This window comes from Diabrotica undecimpunctata, chromosome 1 (assembly GCF_040954645.1).
Source record: "Diabrotica undecimpunctata isolate CICGRU chromosome 1, icDiaUnde3, whole genome shotgun sequence".
NCBI lineage: Eukaryota > Metazoa > Arthropoda > Insecta > Coleoptera > Chrysomelidae > Diabrotica > Diabrotica undecimpunctata.
In genome coordinates this window covers 206,961,756-206,967,755 of record NC_092803.1, presented here as the reverse complement: position 1 = coordinate 206,967,755, position 6,000 = coordinate 206,961,756, and positions in this window count along the sequence as shown.

Sequence of the window (6,000 nt, the reverse complement as noted above, 5' to 3'; positions counted from 1 at the left end):
AGAAAACTAAGTATATGTATTGTACTAGATCAGGCAACCAGATACCTAGACTATTAATTGATGATCTGGAACTGGAAGGTGTGGATACCTTCGTCTACCTGGGCTCGCTGCTGACCAAAGATAACAATGTCAGCGAAGAAATTAAAAGAAGAATAGTGCTTTCCAATAAGTGCTATTATGGCTTGAGAAAACAGATGGCCCCAAAATTACCCAGAAAAATTCAAGTTACCCTATATAAAACACTAATAAGGCTAGTGTTAACATACGGGTCAAAAACGTGGTCACTTACACACAACGACCAAGAATTGCTTAAACGTTTCGAGAGAAAAATTCTAAGAAAAATATATGGAGGAGTCCAAGAACGGGGTTAGTGGCGTAGGCGCTACAACTTTGAGTTTTACAGAAGTTAGGACATGTAATTAGGCGAGATGAAGATGTAACGATCAGAAAAATTTTCGACCGAAGAGAACCAGTGGGAAGACGAGCCAGAGGAAGACCAAAACTTAGGTATCAAGATAACATAGAAGATGATCTAAAATCTATCTGAGTTAAAGTATGGAGAAGAGTTGCCAGAGACAGGGGCGAATGGAAGATTGTTCTGAAGAAGGCTTTGACTCATTACGAGCTGTAATGCCACTGATGATGATGATTTTGCTTAAGATCCAGGACTTGCTAGCATAAAGCACCGTCGGAAAACTGTTGTATATATTCTTCTTTGTGCTCCTCTGGATATTTTCTTTAGCATCTTAGCGACTTATTTAGACTTCCAGCATTTTTATATCCTTAAGCCATTCTTTTTTTAATTTCTTACGCCTTTTCATTTCTATTTGTTAACGTTAGTCCCAAATAATCAAACTGTCCAACTATCTCAAAGTTATATTCCTTGTCTGAGGTAGATATTATCCAAAACTGTCCCAACTGTTTATTATTTTCCCTCATTTCCATATGATATGTTTTCTCCTCATTTACTTTCAGCCCATACTTTCTGACATTTTTCATGAGTCTTTAAAAAATTTCTCTTAATTCTGTCGATGCTCTTGTTATTAGGGCAAGGTCGTCCTAGTATGCTACGCATTAATGACTGATGGTAGATTAAGCCTGTAGTGTGAATATTGCTTTCCCTTAAAATTCTGTCCAATGTTAGATTAAAAAATACAGTCAACTTGTTGTAGGACTCTGGTGATGTTAAAGCTGTCGTAGACATGACCTTCTATCATAACTAAACTTTTGGTTTTTTTTTCCAAAGGAATTTAGTTAATCGTACTATTTTATCCTAAAAGTCCAAATATTTTAATATGTCGATCAATTTACGTCTGTTTATTGTGTCATATGCTTGGCGAAAATCAAGCTAAACAATACATTTAATGACAGATGCAATTCATTTGAGCTAGGCCAGGATCTGTTTAACTGTAAAAATTTGATTTATTACTAATCTGTTTGTTCTAAACCCAGCTTGTAGTCACCCAGGTTATCTTCAATTTTGGCATGAATTTTATTTCTGATAGATTTAGAACTATCTACGTTGTATCTTGTAATGCTATACTCCTGCTGTTTTTACATTCCGTAAGATTTCCTTTTTCGAATATTGAGGATAGCGGAATTTTTCTCCACCATATTGCTATTTGCTGTTTGGTTCATACTTCACGTATCCATTCTGTGATATTTTCCTGTAGGCTTTGACCACCTTCCTGTAGGAACTGTGCTATGGTGCCATTTTCAACGGCAGCTTTATTATTTTTTAAACTTTTTATTGTGTCTATTATTTCTCATTTTGCTGGTATTTCATCATTGTTATTCCAATTTAGTGTTGCTTCTAGTAGCTGCTGTATTTGAAGGTATTGTTTTTTATCTATTTCTCCAACTAAATGTCCGTCCTCATCTTAGTAATATTTCGGTTGAGTTTTATATTGACTTTTTTATTTCTTGGCACTGTTTCTGATTTTGTTATTTACAAAATCTTCTTTAATATTATTTAATTTTTCTTCCAGGTACAACCTCTTCTTTGTTCTGCATATTTTCTTTGCCTCCCCACTGCATATAGTTCTTTTCAGCATATAGTTCTCTATTGTTCAAATTATTCTTGCTTGTGCTATTGATTTTGGCACTCAAAGTTATATCTAAACAAAAATCAGGATCTGGAGTAAACAGCTCGCTCTTGTTTTACAAACTTATACTCACTCTCTAATAGAGGGTGTACAATATATGTTTAATCCTTAAACTATAACTTCTTTTAGTTAGATAGAATACAACTTAAATCAATCAAAATATGTTTAGGGACAACGAAATCGTTACCAAAGCAGTAACGTATACGAAAAAATTGTGGGTTTGCATTTTTGTCATAGCGGCCATCCAATACCTGAACAACTACAGAATTTCACGAATATATATCAAATTTTTCCAGCAGAAGCGTTAGCAATAAATAAAGCGCTTGATTGGTATGAAGAAATGCAATTAAAAGGGCTGTAATTCTATCTGATTCCAAATCGGTTTTGCAAGCACTCACAGGATCTCCAAATAAACACTTTAAAAACGATATACCACTAAACATTAAATCTAAACTATGGTCTTTAATGCAGAAACAAAAATTTTTAAATTTGTTTGGGTTAAGGGACATGCATGTATTACTGGCAATGACGAAGTAGATATGGCAGCCTAAAGTGCTTATGATACTAAAATAGAAGCAACGCGTGAAAGTAATAATGACTTCTTGCCACTAATAAACTGACAGCTGCCAAGAATAACTAAGAAACTTTATATAAATGTATAACTTATGCTCATAACAGTCACTTTTATTCAATTCATCTAACTCTGCCCAATACAATTCCTCACCTAACCTTCCAAATCAAATGCTTCCACTATAACTAGAATTAAAATTGATCACGATTGCTTTCCAGTCCATCTATTTAAAATAGGAATATTTAATATTTTCTTCCTTGAATGTAACACTTCATTGGGATATTTAAACCACATATTTTTCAAATGTACTACACACATTGGATCATCCAAAAAGTTATTATCCAAATTGTACAAGGTCCAGTTAATATATCATGTTTAATTGTCTCATTCAACAAATCAGTCTCTGATCTCGTAATTGAATTTACCAGGAAAACAAAAATAAATATTGAGCATACATAGCTTAAAATTTTTTAAGGTAATCACTAAAATACAATCGATACGTAGAATATTGTTCTGAAGCTATTTTCGTGTGGCATTTTAAATTAATTACTATTTAACTGGGAATAAGCCACAATTAAAGGTTAAAATACGTTTATTGACGTTTCAATTTCCACTTCGGAAATCGTTCTCAAAATACAAACATTGTTTGTATTTTGAGAACGATTTCCGAAGTGGAAATTGAAACGTCAATAAACGTATTTTAACCTTTAATTGTGGCTTATTCCCAGTTAAATAGTAATCGATACGTAGAAGTACGTACTATTTAAAAGAAGGTATGTTACAATAGGAGTGAAGGATGAAAAACTGAGTCAACCCACGAAAACCCTTATAGAACTAAGGCGACAAATGAAAAGAGATAACACTACAAGCAAAGAAGCGATAAATCAAATAAATAAGACGATTATAAAGGCAATAAGAAAAGACATAAGAAACTACAATGTAGAAAAAACAAAACAGGCAATAGAGCAAAATAAGAACATGAAAGTTTTGAAGAGGAGCGTACAAAAGGGGAAAATAGAAATTAACAAACTGAGAAACAGAACTGGAGAAGAAACAACGAACAGAGATGAAATATTAAGAATAGTAGAAGAGTTCTACACAGAGTTATATAGATCAAGAAAAAAAGATAACAATACGGAACCTCCAATTACACTAAAAACTGGGGTATTAAACCAAGGATCAGATTTAATGCCCGATATAACAAAATCAGAAATCAAAGAAGCCCTGAAGAAAATGAAAAATAATCGAACCCCGGGTGAAGATGGAATAGTATCAGAAACACTAAAAATTGGAGGGGATGTATTACTTGAAAAAATTAAACAACTTTTCAATATCTGCCTTCACAGCGCCAATATTCCAACAGACTGGAACAACGCTACTATGATTCTATTACACAAAGCAGGAGACAAAGCAAATTTAGAGAATTACAGACCGATTAGCCTCCTCAGCCATATATATAAGTTGTTTACGCGAATACTAGTTAAGAGAATGGAAAGAAAATTAGAGACTTATCAACCAAGGGAACAGGCAGGATTCTGAAAAAGTTACGGAACAAATGACCATCTACAAAGTATAAAAACCCTAATAGATAAAGCAGTGGAATACAATAAACCTCTAGTTCTAATATTTATCGATTTTCACAAAGCCTTTGACACAGTTGAGCTAAGCAAAATATTACAGGCGCTTAAAGAATGCAGGCTAGATTATAGATATACTAAATTATTATACAAAATATACCTGCAGGCAACAACCACTGTCGGATTACATACTAACAGTAATCGCATAAAAATAGAACGGGGGGTTAGACAAGGAGACCCAATGTCACCTAAACTTTTTAATACGGTGCTAGAACATGCTTTTAAGAATTTGGATTGGATGACAAAGGGAATAAAAATAGATGGAGAATATCTAAACAACTTACGTTTCGCCGATGATATATACTTATAATAGCTGAAGATCTAGGTATGGCAAGAGAGATGGTACAGGAACTCGTTGTGGCTACAGAAAGTGTAGGTTTAAATATAAATATCTCGAAAACAAAAATCATGACCAATTTGGTACCCAACCAGAACATCAGTATTGGTGGGAAAGAAATAGAACTCGTAGATAGATATAAATACCTGGGACATGAAATTATGATTGGCAGGGATAACCAGACTCATGAACTGAAGAGAAGAATCGGCCTTGGGTGGGCAGTATTTGGAAAACTGAGAGAAACTTTTAAAAGTGAGCTGCCCACATGCCTAAAGAGAAAGGTATTTGATCAGTGCGTCCTCCCAGTCTTGACGTACGGAGCAGAAACACTTACCTTAACAAAAGCAGCAGCTGCCAAACTGAGAGTCACGCAGAGAAGAATGGAGCGGTCCATGTTAGGAATAACTCTGCGAGACAGAATAACCAACGAAGACATCAGGAGAAGAACCGGAGTGACTGACATCATCGAGAAGATAGCCAGACTAAAATGGAGATGGGCAGGACACATAGCCAGAATGACAGATGGGCGATGGACAACGAGGTTATTGGAATGGAGGCCAAGGGAAGACAAGAGAAGCGTCGGTCGACCACCTACAAGATGGACTGACGATTTAAGAAGACTCAATAAAAACTGGATAAGAGCGGGGCAAGATAGACGGGGTTGGAAACATGAGGAAGAGGCCTATGTTCAGCAGTGGACTCTTGAGGCTGGATGATGATGATGATGTTACAATACACTTAATTTTAAGGCAGTAATATGTGATTAGTATGATGTGTGGCTAATGAACATAGTTCGAAGCCAAACCTCTCCACACACATACACATGAGTAAAGAAACAATTTTCAAATTCGAGTTTTTTTGTTTTTTTTAATTTTTTTAATTTAATTTTTTAATTTTAAGTGATTGCGTGAAGTGCGTTCTTAGTAAAGGAGGGAAATACATACTTATTTTAAATAGACAAAAAATGACAGTGTGTTTGGAACATAAAAAAGTAAGTTTTCACCAAATTTCGTGAAAAAAAATTATTTATGTTAAAAATAAAAAACCAAAAATTCGGCTATTTTAAATTTTGGCAGAAAGTTGAGGTTATGTAAAAAAAGTGTGAATACAAGAGTTGTAGATCTTTTTATTACCTATAACTTTGTTATATAACTTTTTTCCATAGAATTTGTAATTTTGCTGGAAATCGAGATAAACCGTTTTTTACCCTTACAAACCTCTCTTTTTCACTTTCGGACCTTAGGTCGACCGTACATGATTCTTCCCTTAATGTTTGCTATATTTTCTTCTTTTTGCAATGAATTCCCAACTGTGACTATTTATGACTATCTATTTTTCCCTTTTTATCAT